This window comes from Sinocyclocheilus rhinocerous, unplaced genomic scaffold (assembly GCF_001515625.1).
Source record: "Sinocyclocheilus rhinocerous isolate Xijiao unplaced genomic scaffold, SAMN03320098_v1.1 scaffold615, whole genome shotgun sequence".
NCBI lineage: Eukaryota > Metazoa > Chordata > Actinopteri > Cypriniformes > Cyprinidae > Sinocyclocheilus > Sinocyclocheilus rhinocerous.
The window spans coordinates 1,963,074-1,978,435 of NW_015631049.1; the positions used below are offsets into that span (position 1 = coordinate 1,963,074).

General features: G+C 40.0%; 1 protein-coding gene across 2 annotated transcripts in view; it reads right to left on the bottom strand.

Annotated features, from left to right (window-relative positions):
• Positions 1-13,713, bottom strand: part of LOC107741239 (protein FAM222A-like) — a 69,652-nt gene extending 55,939 nt beyond the window's left edge. The window contains exons 1-2 of one of the 2 annotated variants that reach the window (XM_016553915.1): positions 9,764-9,945; positions 8,850-9,648 (exon numbers count right to left, since the gene is read on the bottom strand). The gene's annotated coding sequence lies outside the window, so the exon portion shown is untranslated. Of the gene's footprint in view, positions 1-8,849; positions 9,649-9,763; positions 9,946-13,688 lie in introns of those variants that run through there. The other variant, XM_016553916.1, reaches the window with a different exon arrangement.
• Positions 13,714-15,362: the final 1,649 nt, after the last annotated feature.

Genomic DNA, 15,362 nt, shown 5'->3' on the forward strand with positions numbered 1-15,362 from the left:
GTTTACTTTTTACCCCAAAAGTGGCAAGCTAAACTGAATGGACAGTAGAGGGTAGCTGGACATGATGATCAAACCTGCACAAGAACTACAGCACATAAGACAGACCAACCATTCTGAATTGATGCAATTCTAGAAACATTTAGATTAGACTCTGAGCAAACAGGCAGTCCACGAACGCCCGGTTTCTCATATGCTTGCCCGATGAAAGAGCCATTAGGCGGGTTTCAAAAGATGAGAGTGGACTCATAATTATACATGACATCTTTGAGAGATAAAAGTGATTACTATGGCAAAAGGGTTGGGGAGGGCCGCTAAAATTGCTTAGCAACCAGTCATTATCCCTCCCCCCCCCCAAGGAGAGCGAGGTGGCCGTCCATCCGTCTAACCCCCTGCACCCCACCCATCCAAATACAAACAGTGATAAAAAGTGGCGCAATTGCTCTTGACACACAAATAGGTTAACACAATAAAGCTGCCTATGCCCGGCTCACTCGAGGGAGGAAAGCAATTCCAGCAGCAGGCAGAAGGTAATAAAGCAGAGGTTTGGGTGTGTGTGTGTGTGTGTCCATCCAGTCTTCATCCTGGGCTCCTGTGCTCAAGCGGAGGAAGGCATGCAGAAAAGTAGACGCCCGAGGGCCTAATATCACTGTTGGTTTAGAACCTTTTGACAAGAGCAATAACACTGGCCAAGAATGGCAGAAACCCCAGCCTACAGCAGTGGAGCACTGTACAGAAATAATGGCGTTACATTATAGATGTGTGCACACTTTGCTGTTCGCCACTGTCTCTAATAAACAATAACATTAACATCAGGGAAAAACCCTATGCAATGGCTTTTTCAATCACAAACCTATCGAAGGATTGAGATATTGTATTCCAACTAGTGGTCGACCGATATTGGTTTTTTGACAGCCGATGCCGATACCTTGGAAAGCAGGGTGGCCGATGGCCTATATAAAGCCGATATAATTTATTTAATTTAATATTTAAGAAATTATTTGAAAATGGATAAAAAAATAAATGTGTAAAATAAACAAGCTTATACTTTAAATGACAAAGTATTTTTCACAAATAAACAAATATTTAATACAAATATAATTAAAAAGGAAGTAAACACTGTAACCAACAGGGCACTCAGTATTCTGGGAAGTTTGTGTGCATTGGGAATCACATTTTTTTTTTTTATAAAGCCAAGGTAACACTCATTTTACATACAATACACAGTGAAAATGACATTAATATGACATTGGGCAAAAGCATGAAGGGTGCGCCGTCAAAATAAAAGTCCCGCCACGAACGCATCGGCCAAACAGAAAAACTTATCGGCCGATGCCGATATTTGAAAAATGCCAAATCGGCCTTGGCGATATATCGGTCGACCACTAATTCCAACCCATTAACGACATCAACAATTAAACATCTATGCCTGGCAATGTGCGATACAAATCTCCAGAGTTTTTAATAAAACGCTTTGCATTCCCAGCACACAGCATGAAGTCGGCAGCAGGGTCCTGGGATTGCTAATCGCACACGGCCGAGGTCGGAGGCATTGTTTCCTGCAGTTGGTGGACATTTCATTACCTCTCAACAACACTACAAGTTGACTAACTGTTTTTATGAAACGCACAGCGTGTACGATATAGATTGCGTGTGTTTGAAGAGATTCAGGGCCATCCAAGTCACCGCCAATGGCACTTTTGTTCATTGTCACTACCTTGATTTACACAACCCGCGTTGAATGTAAACGGAATCAACTTTTGTCTTTGCGGTCATTGTTAAGAGCGTAATTAAATGTGTTAAACTTTCAACCGCACCGCATGACAAAACCCATTTTCCCTGGCAGTAAACTAAACAGGATTTGTAAACAGGTCACAGTCTAAGGCTCTCGCTACGTTTTAATAGCCTTAATACGTTAGGACAGAAACGCAAGCACGCAACCCCATTTTAAAGGCTGCCCACCACAACATTAATAAATAAGAATCTGAAGCACAGTGGGAGCATGATATTAGTCCCCCCCCATTGCCAGACAACCTCGCTAGTAAATAGAAGCGAAAATACTTCTACTCTATGCATTGAACCTCCACTAAATAATTCGAAATAATTAAACAGATGACTTTTCACAGCCCATTTGCTGTGTATATGTCTCTTTCAATAGCACTAAATACAGAGGATATAGGCATACTATTGGAAAGGCGACCGACTGACAGATAATTGAGCTTTGACTTCCAGCGCAGCCTGTCTTACCCTCCTGGGGGATTAGGAGAACTTTCCACTCTGTGAGAACACCAGGCACTCTGTTTTGTGCTGCAGTAAGCCCATATCTCATGCATGTGTCATGGCCTATCAGTGAGCTCCATATGTTCAAACAATAACACCGTTCTTTATAATAACAGGGTTGACATAGTTTAAGGGTCAACAGGAGCGTTGCAATGATCCAAGATAAGCTATGGATTTCAAGTCGTGAGAGATGTAACACTTGTGTGAGCGTAGGTTGCAAATATTAAAAAGCAGCATAGGAAGCACAAACAGGCCTTAAAGGAATGATTCAAGCTAAAATGCTGGTGTCATTTAATCAGACCTCATGTTGTTTAGAACTGAACGACTTTCCTTCTTTACCTGGAATACAAAATAAAATATTTTGAAGAATGTGAAGAAAATACTGAACGCATATGGTCACCAGGGGCTGTCAGGTTTCAAAAAGGGCAGAAAAGCACAAAAAAATGGTTTATACAACTAATTCGCTATATTTCAAGTCAAATCGAATTGATAATGCCTCATAAAAATTTCTGGTAACACTTTACAATAAGGTTTAGGGCTGTGACGGTGGCAGATTTTTACCACCGCGGTGGTAATACCACCGTCACAGCCCTAATAAGGTTCATTAGCTAGCATTAGTTAACTACTTTAGTTAATATGAACTAAGAATGAACAATACTTCTACAGCATTTATTAAACTCACTGGTGCATGCGCAGCGCTGACCTCAGAGGTCATCCGCCTGGAACTGCTTCCCTTTACAACAGTGAGCGCAAGCTACATTAAAGTGATTATTACGTTTTGAATATGGATATTTTTCTTACAAAAACGCATCGATTCGCTACAGAAGGCCTTTGTTCACCCCCCGGAGCCGTGTGAGACACTTTTTTTATGGATGGGCGGTTTTTGGGTGAACTAACCCTTTAACTAACATTACCTAATGGAACCTTATTGTAAAGTTTCTGAATTTTAACTGAATTTGAATTAAGGTAGCAAACAGGGTGCAAAATTGAAACTCGGATTTGATTTAAATGTTTTTAATTAAATAAAAAAAAAAATTGTAATCTTTAGAAAGTTTGTCAAGACAAAGTTTGAATGCTGGATTGACAATGCTTTTTAATGCTTTTTTGAAAGTTTTTAAAAGAAAAAAATTTAATATTTAAAAAGTCATTTATAAATTTGTAAAAGTTCATTGGCCTTATACAGATGCTTACTTGCATGTAAAAGTGCAACACACACATTCCTTAAACATTGTCTTTTGTTTTCCTTTAGAAGAAAAAAAAAATATTTGGAACAACATGAGAGTGAGTAAATTCTGATTTTTGTGGGGGGGTGAACAATCCTTTTAAGTAATGGTGAAAAATATATAGTCTAAACACCGCATACTTGGATTGCAACACTGGTTTCATTACAGCATGTCACAGTGATGAAATGCACCATGGGAGGGTATGGGAGTCAGGATATTGCCCAAATCTTTCGCAAAAATGGGGTAAAGAACAAAGATATCTGCAACGGCATAGAACAGAGCTGCACTGAAAGCATTTCACTGAATTATGCTGGCAGAGAAACAATAGTGAAGGGAGTACAAAGTCACTAACTGAAAACACGAAGCCGTAACTCATAGAAATTGAACTGCTCCCTTTACAAGGAGGAACAGGATGCACTATGAATTCTGCAGGAAAGTTCTTTAAAAAACACACTCCCGTAATTCTCAATGACTGATGCCCAGGCAAACTTTTCATTCCTTCAGGAGCAGCGTGTAGGTCCACTTTCCCAGCATCCCCCACCGTCACCAGCAGGAAATCAATCCGCCCTGGAGGGCGATTACAGAGCCGTTTGTTTTTTAGGAAGAACAATTTGCCCTTCAAAGGGGCGCTCTTTGAATATGATTCCTGTCCGCTAGTGCGATTAGCTATGAAGCAGAGAGGATGTGAAGTTGAACATACACCATTTAATCTGCCGTTCTTCCTCTGCACTCAGAGTCATTAAATGACAAACATGTCCACAGTTATCTCTTTCAGCCTGAAGGAGAGAAACAGCTCCTTCACATGCTCAAAGAGAGTTTGATTGAACTTTCAAGCATTTCAGTCTTCAACAACACATACAAATTTGGATTTTTTAACAGGCCAAATGATCTAATCTAATTTGCTAATTCCAAAGTATCAGGAGCTATGGAGAAGCCAAAGATCTTCAACAGGAAGATGTGAAATCATCATTCCCTTGAAGCTGCAGAGAGGCAAAGACCCCAGAACGGCTAAATCAACAAGCCGCAGCCCGGCGTCTCATCTGGATGAGGATAAAGCCGGTGAAATTGAAACTGCAGCAAAGCAAAGGTCAAGTAAACAACAACAACACACATTATCCTGAAATTCCATTTAGAGCGGCGCATCTTGACACCATTTCCATGCTTTGATATTCTTCCCGACACTTTTAATCAATATCACCTACGAAAGCAACGCAGGCTGGGCCTTTTATGTAGCGACAGGGGAGAAAGGAATGCCATAAAGGAGAAAATCAAACAGCCTCCACCGCAGGTGTTGCGCATTAACAGATGTTGGGAACATTAGCATTGTACAAGCGGCTCGGGGAACAGAGTGGGGGAGAGAGGATAGGAATTGCGGATTACCCGGGGCACAGATATAATAGCTCTTCCGGAACAATGGCACATCCTTAACACTCAATACTCGCAGGAGGAGCTCTGTAGGAGAGCTGCGAGACAGGAGCATTCACAATCTATTCACCACACTTTCACAACTAACAAAGACATTTTCTTTTGACACTCTTTTCTATTCTATATTTCTCAGCAGCCAAGGTAAATTGGTCTATTCATTTTTCAAAGTACCAGTGATTTAAAAAAAATGCACAAGATGAAGGAGACCCATTTTGCTGAAGGTAAAAGCGACCAGTAAGTTTAGACACTTTTTTTGTGTTCTACTGTGGACATCAGGGCTTTTATTTTGAACAATACCATGGGTGACAGCTGAATCTGGGACAAGGTCCATTTCAGGTCCTGCCTCGCCCCACACCCACCCCTTACCTGTGTTAAAATTCAACTGAACCTCAAAAGAAGACCTGGATGGCAATGACCTCTGGATCATTACCAGAAAACATCAAAAAGGGAATTAAACAACACAAAAATCCCATAAACAAACCCAATCTACTAGACATGCGCATGTTTCCTTCATACATGAACTTAGTATACTTCAATCGTGCCATTAAAAGGCAAACTAGCATATGAGAACAAGGCCATGCCCCAAGCCTTGAGAGACAGTGAGATGTTTGTACCTAATGACCCACTGTTTGGACGCTCCAGAGAGATAAGTTCAAGGACCATGTCCTGCCCCATCCATCCAAATAACTGCTCCACCAAGCCCGCAGGAAAAAAAAACGGGAAAGGGGGTCAAATGAAAGATGCGTTTCTTTAAAAGCTTATTTATAGTTACAAGACAGCTACTCTGTTATCGATTTCCAGAAAGAAAGGTTTGATTATACAACCAGGGAACTACTAGGTCTATACCAGTTGAGACAATACCTAAAAACAGATTAATATATAAAGCAGGAAATTAAAGTTTTACTAATATGATGATATTCATGAGTGAAGCCCTCGCTCTCCCTGGTTTTAATAAGAAAACAGTTGAGTGATTTCACCCCATGGCCATCAATGAATCAATCAATCTACACAGTTATCTCTATATTCAAATGAACAGTGCACTCTTCTTTAATAATATCCTAGTGAAATTAAACTATCCATCAAGATCTGCGGCAGAGGCAGAAACGGTAAAATGGGTACGAGTTCAACTTCATACCTCTGGAAATTCGCTCTTGTTTTAATCTCATTAAAGGGGTCATATGATGCTTTTTTAAAGATCATTATTTTGTGTATTTGGTGTAACAGAATATGTTGACATGCTTTAATGTTCAAAAAACACATTATTTTTCAAATACTGTACATTATTGTAGGTCCTCTATGCCCCGCCTCTCTCAAACGCTTCGTTTTCTACAAAGCCCCCTCCTTGCAAAAAAGAAAAATTAAATAAGCTATGAAAAATGAGAAACAATGCTAAGGCCATTCAGTGACCTAAATATTAGACTGTACCATATCACCACCAGCTATCTCCTCCTCTCCTCCATGCACGCTCGGCTCAATAGAGATTAGCATTATGCTGGAAGCTCTATTTGTTTAGGTGAGATTGAGCCACAGAGCTAATACCGGGCCAATTTGCTCAGCGGGTCACGGATGTGCAGCAGGAGTAGGAAATGAGGCAACTCTGGCCCCCGGAGGTGAACCTTTCCACTCGTACATCACTGAATGTTTTATTCAATAGAGTGGTGAGCATACTCCTTGACAGGTGCTGTCTCCACGGGTGGAGGGAGTCGCAGCCCTCAGAGTGAGGGACTCTGCTGGGGTAATGAGGCTGCCAGGCCCTGAGGAAGGCCACATGCTGGAGCCGAGCTAAGAGCCAGAGCCCTAAGCCTCCAGAGTGATGACTTGCAGAGTGGAACGTCCACCGTGGAGCAGGGGGCCAATCGCATTAGTCAGAGCAGCGGAGAAATGATGGGGGGCCTCGTGAGACTCAAATTGTGATGTATGAGGGGAGAATAAAACTCTCTTTCCTGACAAACGATCAATATGCATGCTCATGCTGGTCCAAATATAACATTTTTTAATTAGCTACTTATTTTGCAATGTTAAACTACCTGTTTAAGAATAAATGAATAAAATGTGAAGTGACGTGTGGCCAAGTATGGTGACCCATACCCGGAATTTGTGCTCTGCATTTAACCCATCCAAGTGCGCACACACACAGTAGTGAATACAAACACACCGTGAACACACACCCGGAGCAGTGGGCAGCCAATGCTGCGTCGCCCGGGGAGCAGTTCAAGTTATCACAGTTGTGCCCTTGAGCAGGGCACTTAACCTCAGGATGCCTCAGGAGGACTGACCCTCTGAAAAGCAAGATGTTTTGGGTAAAAGCTTCAGCAGAGTGACTAAACAGTTTTAGGAGTGGCTCATGGTAAGATGTGAAAGGTTTGATTGATGAAATGCTTTGTGTGTTCAGGGCCCGTTTGGATGGTGGGCTTGGTTGTCAACAGGCTTTTCATGTAAAGCTATTGTCCCTGCACTCGGATGTCAGCTGTTCCTTCTCCATGCATCGCTTGCAGTTTCCAAGAACTGATGTTTTGCATATCCTATCTCTATGAAATCTAATCAGTGAATGCTTGGAAACTGGCTAAAGTGCAGTCTGGTTTTATTTGGACGTCAAGGCAGGTCAGTTGGCCTAAACAAATGTAGTGTTTTTTATTTTTATTTCCAGAGACTTTAATCCGCTACTTACAGTAGAACCTTTCTGTGAACAGGTCTTAAAAGAAAAATTTTTTCCTTAGTGTGAAGAATATTTTAATAATCTGAAGAACTATTTTCCACTATAAAGAACTTTTGTGCAATATAAAGCTACCATGGACGATTCTTCAAAGGTTCTTCATTGCACCTTCAATGTTAATAAGAACCTTTACTTTTAAGAGTGCAGCAAACTTTTTTTCCCCCAGGGCCAGAGGAGGCCCCTGGGTGGGTTTGACCAACCTAATCATGAGCTTGGCCCACCCGGAGAGTCCTATGGCACACCTTAAGTCGTAAGATCTGGAACCAAGCTGCTTTTTATCCTTGATATATGTTGCTGTATAGTTCTTGAACAATCAATATCTGATGCACAACAGCCTCAACGTTTGTTAGTAGTTAAGAGATTAAGTCTTAAAGGAAATCATTGACACACACTCCATGCTGAAACCAAGACGAAGAGGTACTGGCAAAGATTTTCACACCTTTTTTTCATATTCTCTCGCCTGCCATCGTGTTGTAACCAGATTTTATGCTTTGAGAGCATTCATCCTGTCAGCGCACTCTTTAAAGACCCAGAGTGCACATCAAAGCGCGTCCTGGGGCCATTCAGCGGCCGACACCTCCATTTTACTGCACTTCCTTTATTTATTACAGGTAAAACCGTGAAACAAAGGTTGTATGTTCTGTCAGGGACCCAAAAGACGCCACCCGAGACCACATCACACGATTTTATGGCGACAGAAGCGAAGCGTTATTCAAATGAAGCTAATCATTGCTGAAAATCACCATTCAGTCACAGGCGATTCTGTTACATTTCAGTCAAAGTTGCTATCACACATTTTGCATAATACTAGCACACTTCTTTGATTATTTTAACGCTCAACGTGAGCGCAACAACGTACATTAACAAATATTCACTATGATAACCACAGTAGTAACTAAAGTTATTGTTAGTTACCATGATAAAACTGTGGTAACCTGCTATGAACCATAGCTGTTATAAAAAAATACAATATTTTATAACAATCCATTTCAAGAGAATGTATTTATTTTTTTATTTGTAAGGGTACTACCTTATTCTACTGTATTGTAGCCTACTGCGACTACTGATTGAAGTGTAGGCCTATGTCTCGAGGAGCGTTAAATTATGAGGCATACTTAAAACCCTGCATAATTATGCGAAAAACAAGCATGCATATTTTCAGTAAAAGATCAATTAAAGCTGAAATAATGAATAGGGGAGAGTATATTTACCATAAATCGCTCTGTGGTGCTGACTAGACTTCCATGCAGGATTGTGATGACAGGACTGTGGGAACGTGAAGCGGCCGAAAGAACAGACGAGGGGAAAATGATGAGGGGGGAAAAAATCAATAATATCTCATTCTGTCCTTAGATGAAATGGAAAAATGTATAATCCCTGGTATATTCAGTTTAATTATTATAAGTTTATTTCCTTTTATCTGCGTTGATAACGCGCGTAAAAAAGAAAAAAGTCATCCAAAAACAACTTGTTCTGCAGGATCGTTGTGCAATTTTTCCTTGCCTTTCTTTTAAGATTTCTTCTTCTTTTTTTAATGAATCCGATCTGTGTTTTTCGTTAAATAGCCTAGGAGACAGCGGATCAAAGTGAGGATCTGTTCCCAAGAAATGCGGTGTGTCAATTGCGCTCCGTTAACTCCGTCGGTCAGGATTTTTACCCGTTTACTTAACTGGAATAATCTCCGAGTAAGGCTTAGTAGGAAATTGCAAACTCCAGTAAAAAGACAGTTTATTCTGCTGACACGAACCGGATAAATAAATAAGTGCTTTACCAATTAAATAAACTGCGATTCGCAAATGTCCTTAAATCCAAACAGCGAACAGACTTTGGCGTATACAATCAAGAGGAATGTTTTATCCTCGGCATATACTAGAAAGCCCTGGTTGTGTTTAAGGCGATATTCCTTTAACAGGAGAGCAGGTGCAGGAATTGAATATACGACGTTTAATCCTGGAGAAGAGAAATCACCGTTCACTTCCAGCGATTCTCTTCATCCCCTTGCACGGAAACCTTCCGTCGCGATTTCAACTCCGACGTCCGTTTAATTATTCCTCCCGTTTAATCCTGGAGAAGAGAAATCACCGTTCACTTCCAGCGATTCTCTTCATCCCCCTTGCACGGAAACCTTCCGTCGCGATTTCAACTCCGACGTCCGTTTAATTATTCCTCTGAAGGACTCCAAATGTTGCAGCTTTTGTTCGTGTTAATATCGAGGAAGAATTAATTAACTTAAATTAAATAATTTGTCTGTATTCCGCGTCACTGTTACACGTTTACAAGCACTGCACCTCACCCCTGCGCCGGGCTGCCGAGACTGACAATAACCCGGAACGGTGCGGACTCTCACGGCTCCACCGACCGCCCACCAGCCAATCAGCGCACAGGGGGGATTTAAATATTCCCACGGGTCGGCCAATCATGGGTAATTGAGGGTTGTTACCACGGTGACGCTGTCAGCGTCCAGACGTCTCGTTAGAAAGCACGTTTATTATTTGCGAAATTATAAACGCTCAGAGACTGGACGTTGATCTTGTGAAACTGTGGGGACGGCGTTAACAAAAGTTACAGGCACCCGCAGCAACCAGTAACTAACAAATAAAAGTTGAACTATTTATTGGCATACACAGCGGGTCAATATTCTTGTAAATACTCTCATACTCGTATACTTTCACTCTATTAAGGTTGTATTGTTTTATCTTTAAAGTAGGCTATATGTGGTCGACCTACCCTTTGATATTGTGAAGCTACTATTAATTATTTAAAAAGTAATCTAATCACATAATAATACGATGATTGGTTGCAAGTTTGGTCATTAGCAGACTTGAATATGATTTATGCATTTTTCTGCAACTCTGTGGCTTACACGCTTACGGCCTTTTCTCGGTTTAAAATGCTGCTTTTCAGCCAGTGGGAAATTATCCAGGGTAATATGACATTTGACACATTTGTTTTGTCTCGCGCATACATAATTCATTAGTTTTATGCGCGCTCACGCAGCCAGACACAATCTTTATTGCAAATTGCGTCCACTCTAATCAAACTTGAGCAAACACGTGCGGAATGTTAGTCGAGTCATCTGCTTATGGAATCAAAAGATAAAATGCTCTCCCACACGCATGTCATAGCTGGAGCTCAACTGATTACCGATGGATTGTTCTCAGAGAGATGAGATTGCATGGTTACCAGGTAGGAGAGAGTGGGATTGAAAGACAACTCTAGAAACACTGGTTTAGTCTTAATCATACAGACACTATAAAACTCAAATAAGCTATTCTATTCTATTCTATTCTATTCTATAAAATAGTAGGCCCTCTATCTCTTTCAAAACAATTTAACCTCTTCCTTAAACTTAATTAAATCTGACTGTTTGACATTGAAAACATCAGAGAAGGCTAGATCCTATAGGATGATCTTATAGGGAGAAGCTGACAGCCTAAGGAAGAATTCTGACAGCAGACTGCAGCTCTGACTAATGCCTTTCCATGCCTTTCACGTCTCAAATCAGCCCAGCAGACATCCATGTCAGGTCAGTGTAAAAATCTTAGTTTTTAATTAGTGAATAGTACTATTGGTTGCTAAAAGCTTGAGTCTTATCGAGAACCTAAAAGAAAAAGGGTTAGTTTTTTTCAGTGAAACTTCACTCTCGAAAACAACCAAAATACTTCAAAACTGTTCATATTTACTAGTCTTAAAAAAAACCCGATTGTTCTGGCAGTTAAACTGCTTGAATACACTGAATACACTCAATGCTCATTGTTTTAGACAAATCACATGATTTGCAGTATTGGAGGAGATTTAGGCTAGTTGTCAGAAGTTCCTAAATGGGGAAAGTTGTTTCATATGTTGTAATTTAATACAATTTATTGATTACACTTATTGTTTGGCAAAAAATGGTTTGCTATTTTTGAACTGTACAATTTTCTGTCTTTGTTGTTTCAAGAGTTGTTTTGCATTTTAATTATTGTTTTGCTGTTTCAGTTTTGCTTAAAAAGCCTGTTTAGAGGAATAGTTCACCCCAAAAATGAAAATTTGCTGAAAATTTACTCACACTCAGGCCATCCAAAATGTAGGTGAGTTTGTTTCTTTATCAGAACAGATTTGGAGAAATGTAGCATTACATCCCCTGCTCATTGATAGATCATCTGCAGTGAATGGGTGCCGTCAGAATGAGAGTTTAAACAGCAAGATGGGAAGGTGGAGGGATGCCGGAAGAGCTGATGCTTGGATGGTGCAATGAGTGCTGCTTATATGGGCTAGTAATGATGATTGACAGGACTGAATAATTAGGCTTCTCTCGAACCTGCGTTTGGAACTTTATTAAAAACATCACAATAATCTACAACATGACCCATCAATTAATGTCTTATGAAGTGAAAAGCTGTGTGTTTGTACTCAACAAATCTAGCATCAAGATGTTTTTAACTTCAAATCTTTGCTTTAAAATATGAGTCCTCTATCCATAGTATTGCTTTCTCCAGTGAAAAAGTCATCTGGTCTGAGTCAGAAGAGAATGCACAGATCGACAAGTGAGAACAAGTGAAAACAGTCCAAAAACAGTTCTAAATAAATGTTGATGGATTTTGATGTGAGCGGACAACAGGGGAAGTTTTAATGTTAAAATGCCGTAATGATGGAATTGCTTTTTGTTTTTGTTTTTTTTTACAAACAGACAGTTTTTCACGTAACAAGATGTCAGTTGATGGACTGGTGTTGTTTGGATTACATTTGGACATTTGGGTGTATAAGCTTTTTGAACTCTCATTCTGACGGCACCCATTCACTCAAGAGGATCCATTGATGAGCAAGTGATGCAATGCAAAATTTACCCAAATCTGTTCCAATGAAGAAAGAAACTCATCTACATCTTGGATGGCCTGAGGGTGAGTGAATATTAGCAAATTTTAATTTTTGGGTGAACTATACCTTTAATTGTTCCACAAGACACGCCTCAGCAAAGGCTCAGATTGTCTGAAGTCTGTAATAAAAAAATCAGAGAATTTAATATGAACAAATTCTTCCAATGGCGAATGTATTATTTTTTGGCTTTAAGAATTTTAGGAGAAACATCTGACAAGTTGAAACATAAATGAATCATAACTGAAACATTAAGGACCTGCACTCTGAAAGAACAGTCAAATCTTCTTCTAGGATACTCCACGGTACGGAAAGACTGCAAAAAAGTTGTTTTTCATCAATATTTTTGTCTTGTTTTCCAGTACAAACATTCTTAAATTAAGATACATTTACTTGAGAAGCAAAATGACTTAAAGGGGTCATATGATGCGATTTCAAGTTTTCCTTTCTCTTTGGAGTGTTACAAGCTGATTGTGCATAGATAAGATCCCTGAAGTTGCAAAGACTAAAGTCTCAAAACCAAAGAGATATTCTTTATCAAAGTTAAGACTCTGCCACGCCCCCCTAAAACGGCTCGTTCTAACACGCCCCCACATATGGTGTATAAGCTTTTTGAACTCTCATTTTGACGGCACCCATTCACTCAAGAGGATCCATTGATGAGCAAGTGATGCAATGCAAAATTTACCCAAATCTGTTCCAATGAAAAAAGAAACTCATCTACATCTTGGATGGCCTGAGGGTGAGTGAATATTAGCAAATTTTAATTTTTGGTGAATTTTCCTGTCAGGTTCCACTGAGACAATATGCCTCACTTATTTTCAATATGTGTTCAGTCTTTTTACTTTCCAGATTTAACAGTACAGTAATAAACTCATATTCAGTGCAGATTAAAAAGTGTGACAATTAACCCTGGTCTCTTCTATATTATTTGTGGTTAAGGGTTAAGGACAAAATCAGTGCATGCATAAGGGTGAAATAAACTTACAACTCTCTATTCTCTGATTGATGAGGTTTTACTATACAGGAATGCTGTTTTAGTAAATAGCATTTATATGACTCACGAGCTTCTGAGATGCACAATGGCAATATGTCTCATCTGTACTTTGGATAAACTGTTCATTCTGACAAAATGGTCACTTGACATTTCTGCTACATTGAGGAATTGAATCTAAACTGAAGCAACCCTCTTTTACCCTCTTCCTTGATCTTTTCCTCCTCATCTTCTCCTCAGCCTTATGCTTCAGTTTGTTGCTTTGGCGAAGTAAGGCAGTTTAATTAAGCGAGGTTTGAGTCTTCACAAACTGCAAGGTAACAGAGAGAAATCGATGGAAACAGAGGCATGGAAAAAGGAGATAACATTGATTTATCTGCCATCGATAGGGCTGAATCACTGAATTCCGCTGCCAGGTGAAACGTGTGCTGTCTGCCAACAGGATCTGAAAAGGTGTCAGGTGGTCAGAGGACACAGAAACAGAATGAGGGAGGGAGAGAAAGAGAGAGAGAGAGAGGAAGAGAGATTGGGAGCACGAGGGCAATGTGATGATGGAGAGCATGGAGGAGGGCAAGGGCAAATAGATATCAAGCTGAAAAAAAGAGCTGCTGATGCGATCTGATGAGATTGAGAAATAGGGAGTCGGGTTTAGGGTCATAGGTATCACACACACACACACACGCTGCAGGTGGCTGATGCCACTGTGTGGCCTCAGGCACAGCAGTAAAGGTCAAAGAGAGATGTATGTTTTCCATTGAAGTCAGCAGCACAAGTGCACTTAATTGTGGCTTTTGTGAGCGTTTATTTTGACAGCAATGTGACTAGAATTGATGGCATATACAGGTTGTTGTCAATAGAAACTACTCACTTTTCATTTCAGTTCATGTGTTGAATTACAATACCAATCATGATGCAGAATAGAATTTAAATGCATGGACATTTAAATAAAATTAAGTTACATTCAATTAAATTCATATAACTGTAATTTAACAACAACGAAAGTTTAAAAAGTCTTTAAGTTTGAAGGTTTATAGGCCTTGCTGACAGACAGACAGACAGACAGACAGACAAGATAGATAGATAGATAGATAGATAGATAGATAGATAGATAGATAGATAAGATAGATTGTGATTGGTACGAAATGTAAAATAGCTGCACACTAAACGTTGCAATTGGCTGTGACTATATGGCTTGTTGTACAAACACTGCCTTCAGAGAGAATAGAAAAATGACGTCACAAGAAATCAGGTTTAACACTGTGCCCTAATCAGTCTGATTCAGACCTTAACCAGATGCGAACTGTAGATTAAATATCAAATGTGTTCTAATGGGCTGTTACTGTGCCACGCAGAATTTTTGCTTTCAGTGTGGACAGACAAATTACGTGTCACTGCAAACTTTGCACCTGGACAGGACACAGTGTGAGGCACCATTGTACTCCTAATCTCTCACTATTTAAATAATGCCAGTGTTATAATCTTTTAACGTATTATTTTATCTTAATAACACCCTTTCACGAGAGAGGGAGATTGTGTTATACGGAACACCGGTTAAGTATGAGTTAAATTTTACAATAGGTAAAGTTTGCATTTGAGATGGTAAATGGAGATGGAAAATGGCGTTTTATTGGGACAATGACAATGTGTTCCCTGATAGTCAAACCAAAGAGCTGAACTGTGGAGGATTTTGGCTTTGTGTGAGTGTTAAACCTTTGGGTGTGAAGGCCCACACTGGCTCCAGCAGGTCTGCTTAACTGAAGAATTTGTTAGAAGTCATTTACTCCCCCGGCTTTCCATTGCAGAACAAAGGGACAGGTGTGATCCAGGTAAGATAACAAAGGGTTATTGATCAGATAAGACCATCCTGTGAGGAAAG